Genomic DNA, 5,554 nt, shown 5'->3' on the forward strand with positions numbered 1-5,554 from the left:
TGCCAGAAGTCTTACCTATAGTTTCACCGCTTGGTTTGATTATTTTGATGCCTCCGGAGTCTGTTTCTTCTTTTGTTGTCAATCTGTTTTATCTAAGGCTTCCCATTTCTGCCTCCAGTCAATGCTAACTAGAAGATACAGACTGGAAATAAGGCCACAAGCGATTGGGCTCGATGCAGGAATTATGAGGTGAAATCCCGTGGCCTGTATTTCACAGGAGGACACGAGATATAATGACAGCTGTCCCTTTTAGACTTCGTGTGTGATTGCTTTTAGCTGACAGAAATGACTAATTTTGGTACCCGAGCCTCAGACTGGTTTTACCCTGACAGGCTAGCATGGGAAGTACATGCTCATAAATAGTTGTTGGTTATTTCTCCGGATCCCAAACGTGGGATTCCTGTAGACAGATCGGGGGCGGAGGAGGAGACTGTAGTGCACACACAACACAGTTCAAGTTGGCAAAGAGCCCTTTCTTGAAGAATGTAAGTTTAACCTTTAGCATTCAAGTGTCTGGGCTGAAGTGTCATTATGAGCAATACTTTCCTCCGGCACAGCCTCTCCCGGCTCTGGGAGGAGGGCTCCCTGCAAGCCCACCCGCTTTCCCCTTTCCTTTCCTGAAAATTAAAAAAAAAAAAGCACTTCAGCCACCTCTAGGCCTTTTCATAGCAAGGACAGGTTTCTTTCTAACAACACCGAGATGCCCTGGCATCTGCACTGCTGGACTATGCGGAGGGGCTCTGGTGCTGCTGCCGCTCACAGAGCAAACACTTTGCAAGACCTCCAGTTGGGAAACGCGACCTTTGACCCGAACTTAGGCTTACCGTTTGAATCAAATGGTTGGACTCTTCCCTTTTTTTTTTTTCTCTTTTTTTTTTAATCAGTCCTTCACAGTCCGGATCCCGGATTAGACGACTCTGAAATGACCTGCAGCAGATACCTATTGCAGCTTTTTTTTTCAGGGGAGGGGGAGGCAGAAGGGGGAAGAGAAGAAAGAGGTAAAAAAAGCAGAAATGGCTTTTCAGGAAACGATCTAAAATGGGGCTCGGTTCTTCCCCCTCTCTAGCACAGAAGAGCTAAGCAAAATGTGAGGTTACGGCAACATTTGAAATATTAGAAAGACGGCAGACCCTGCTGCAAACGGACAGACTCGATGTGCCCCCAAATAGTCTCCATCTGTAAAACACTTCAGGACTGATAGGAAACACACACACCCCAGCATATGTGGTCCAATAAAAGGGGGGGGGGCAGCGAAGGAAATGTGAACTGAGGAGAAAAGGAGGAATTCCTGGGCTGACCTGGGTGCTGAGAAGGGAGTCCCTTAAGTGAGGCACTTCCTTTCAGACCTGCCATGCATTTGCATCCCATCCATCCTCTTCAGTCTGGGTGCCGAGCTGTTTTAAGGAGCGTTTTGCTGATCCGAACAATTGGTAAGGGAGGAGCAGGACCCTCCCTCCGCAGTGTCTGTAGCTCCCTGGTGTTCAGTTCCCATAGCACGGCCCTCGGAGGGCACAAATCAAAGCGGCGATACTGGCTAATAGGGGAGGGTCAGGGTTAGCTGCAGGGTACGTCGCTGATTGAAGTCACACGCCGCATCCCGTCTTCAAATAAGCATGTCTCACATAGGAGACTTACAAATGTCAAATATGCGTACGTTCAAGATGGGCAATATTCGGAAACATGCCGCGGTGCAATTCTTTGAAATGTCTCGTCTGATACATTTCACGACGCGCGCACGTGTGGGAATTTGTAAAAAGAAAAGCCCGTCTTTGGGAACGCACCTTTTTCCCAGCAGACTTTTTTATGCAATTATAATTTGTGCCCTTAGACGATTTTTTTTTCTTAAGTAAAAAGAGGAGATGAATGTAATTTAATTCAAGGGGATGCAGATGTACTTTGTCACCATCCATCACAGCAGGTTGGTTTCTCACCGGTTTCTAACTTCAGTTTGGGGGGAACAAGGTTGCTGTGAAGCCGGAAGGGCCTGCGCAGGTGGCTAAGGTAGAGAAGAATGACTCAGTCGTGCGCATGCTCCCTCCCTCCGTCTCCATCTCAATTCTGAAACAAATCTAGGAGGGAAGACTTTCAAAGGCAGAAAGGCCAGCTAGGCGCCTGACTCCCATTGCAAGCCTTTGAAGATGTTCCCTTTAAAGATTTGGAAGGCTGTGAACTTGTTCCTGGCATGTATTTGGGGAAGTTTCTGTGGATTGTGAATAAGAGTCCCTCCTTCTTAAGGGCTCATAGCTGGAAGGGCCCTTCCTGCGCTGAAAAGATGCACAATATTTTATTTCATCTGATACATTCATGCTGAATTTTTTAGGAGGCTATGTTGCAAAAGAGGCTTGAAAACAAACTCTCTCCCCCCCAAAATAAATAAATTAAGCAATGTGTTTTGTAATTCTGTTAGTTTGTCATTAAATCTTTGCTTTTCCTTTTAAGGTTGTTCCAATACATTTGAGTTTTATTGGGGTTTTTGTATTTGAGAGAGAGGAAATGGAACATGACAGTGGTTTAAAAAATGTTTATTAATGTCTGATCTTGGTGACAACACAGTAGGCACGAGGTGAAACAGGCATAAAGAAGTGCAGCTGTAAGATACATCCATAGAGTATTTTGAGCAGAAACCCCAGGTCACAAAGCCACAATGCTCAGGATTTATCCGGTTAGTGCATCCGAATTAAATGCCAAGACTTTTTCCTGATTTTTCTTTTAAATTAGAGTTGGGTATATAGCTACATAGGAAGCGTTCGTTGTTCCCCTTGCAGGGAAGTCTGACAGACCTTGAATTAAGGCCTGCAAAATAGGAAAGCGGTTGTCTTAGAAATATGCCAGAGCCCTAAGCCCTATCCATGCAGTGACATACCCAGGAGGGTGAGGCTGCTGGACCAGCCCAGCCATGGCCCCTCGTACCTAACGACTCAGATAATCCAGCGGTCTAAAAAAGGAAAAGAAAGATTCGGATATCCATTTTTTAAAAGATGTTACTGAATTTAAAAAAAGAGAGCGAGAGAGATAGAGATGCATGAGAACCCGGGAGAGATCACACAGCTCCCTGGCTTTCTTTACTTCAGATCCTCTTGCAAATCTTATGCCATGTCTCTCTCAAGAAATGCACCCAGGCATCCCTCTAGCACGTACGTTTCTTAGCGGCGCCCATGACACAACGCGCACATGCCTCCAGAAGACGCTCGCACATCTGTCTGGGGCTGCTCAGCAGCACGCCTCTCCAGCCCTGCTGAAATTCTGCATCCCGACAACGGACGTGCTGCTGTTGGCGTCTCTCTTCCCGTGCCGCTGGCTAGGTGTGTTTAAATGGGCGCCCCGTACCAGATCGCCTTTGCCCCTCACTTAGCTCTTTTGCAGTCGGGTCGGTTGCTTCCGATCCTCTACGCTGCTTGTACCTTTTCGAACCCTTAAATTAACGCACCAACTCTGAGGTTTGCTGTTACCCCCCCCCGCGCCCCATCCAGCTGGGTGTAAACAAACTTTCTCAATAAAAATACAATCCGAGCCTTGTGCAGGTAAACTGAAGTAATAAATGCTGAGAAAACCGCAGACCCTTTCCAACTCGAGTACCAAGGTTTGATCCCAGATTTCATTGCAAAAGAGCAAAGGGAACTGGAAATCTGACAAATGCCTTCAAATTGACCTGTCTTTTCACAATGCACACTGTGTTTAACATGAATGGCAGACTTTATCGTTTGGAGCTGCTTCAAGGACTCTGGCCCTTCATGTTTTGTTTTAATTCTCTAGACATATTTCCAAGAAGCAGAAAACGATACCAACAGTTCCTATCCAAGCTCTTTCTAAACAGCGTTATGTTTTACAATTGTTTATTGTCCTTCTTAAGACAGAGGTGAAAAAACAGACTGGAATTCCCCCCCCCCCGACACACGGGCACCACGTTCCCATCCCGGTCCCCAGCATCAGTGGCCGGTAGGTCCCTTGGATCTTTAAGTCCAAGTGGCATTTCCAGGTCTTACTGATGGGGGTCTGCAGTTAATTTGGTGCGTGGCCCATTGAATTCAGGGGCCGTTCCTTGCCCTTCATCCCACTCGGGTTTTGGGGAGAAGCTTTTTCATCCTGAACTGCCGGACAGCCAGACTCTTTCCAGTCCAGTGGGACTGTATGCTCCTGCAGGATGAAGGGAACCTGGACCCGTGCACCCCAGTGCACATGGAGACCTACGTGCTCCTCGTCGCACGAGGAAGGACCTTGCAGCCTGGTCGTCTCTAACTCTCGTCTTTACCAGCTTGTTAAAGAGAAGTTACCTTGCTAAGTAAGTTCAGTCTCAAGTTGTCTAACGCTCTATCCAGCGTTTGCTCCCCCCGTGCAACGGTGCAATTGTGAACGCATGCATCCGAGACCAGACAAAGGTGAAATGTGTCGTATACTTGATGCAGTGACCGAAGTGTTCGGACGGCTCTCGCTAGATGAAAATACCTACGTTCTTGTCAAGGCGTGCTAGGGGCTGGAGCCCTCCCCTCCCTGCTGTTAAGCACATTCAAGATACTCACACAAAAGATACCGGGTGTTCATAAAGGTGTGTGCGAGCATATAAATAAAATGGAGACAGCCATGGTGATGCACAGTTGAGATTTCCACTTAAACAGGATTAAAATTTCCTCTCTCTTTTTTTTTTTTTTTACACTTTAATAATGGAAAGTCGTCCCCCCCGCCCCAGCACAATAACTCTTTCCAGGACAGCCGAATTTTTCCTAGGCAGCATCTAGAGCTAACGCATGCCTATTCACACAGCACGCGCTGTCTGCTGTTTGTCAGCACTCTCTGCAATCGTCTCATCCCCCGATTTCAGCGTCTGTGCAGCGGGACGGCTGTGGGGCAGTTCGGATCACTCGGCAGGCTCCGGCCCCTGGCCCTCTGCACCGAACAGAAATGGGAAGTCCTCTCCCTGCCCCCCGCCCCGAATTAATACTCGCCTGTCACCAGGGCGAGGGACAAATCTGTATCTGTCTCCTCTCCTCCGCCAACTTCTGCAGCGCTCTTCCCCTCGCGTTCTGCCCCGGGCGGCGGCAGAAGAAAGGTGTCCTGCGGCTTGACCCCGGCGCAGGGCTGGCTGCCTGTGGCCGTGGGAAGGGCGACGAGGAAGAGCGCGGCTCCTCGCCCTGGCTTTGCTGCCGACCCCGGGAGCTGCCGCGGGGAGGGGTGGGCTGCGGTAGCGCCTCTGACCCCAGGAGCTGCAGCTGCCCTCCTCCTTTTCCGGTCACTCTGAGCCCAGAGACAAGGACAAGACTGCAGGAGCCGCGAGCGCGAGGGCGGGAGGGGAGCATGGCAGAGCCAGGGCACGTCCGGTTGGTGTGAACCACCCGGGCAGACGCGCTCCCGCGTGTTTGCATTTACGGAGTCCACACGTCGCCGTCACGGGGAGCCGGGGCCGCGGTGCGGGCCGGAGCCAGCCGCAGAGGGGCTGGGGGGCAGCGTGCCCGGCACTGCGGCCTCCGCGCCGCGCTCGCTCCTCCTGACCCTCACGCGCGTGTGTAAACAGGCAGAGCCCATCCCCCGCGCCAGGGGGAACATCCTGCAAGTCGAGGGA

This window comes from Alligator sinensis, unplaced genomic scaffold (genome assembly GCF_000455745.1).
Source record: "Alligator sinensis unplaced genomic scaffold, ASM45574v1 scaffold1914_1, whole genome shotgun sequence".
In the NCBI taxonomy this organism is placed as follows: Eukaryota; Metazoa; Chordata; order Crocodylia; family Alligatoridae; genus Alligator; species Alligator sinensis.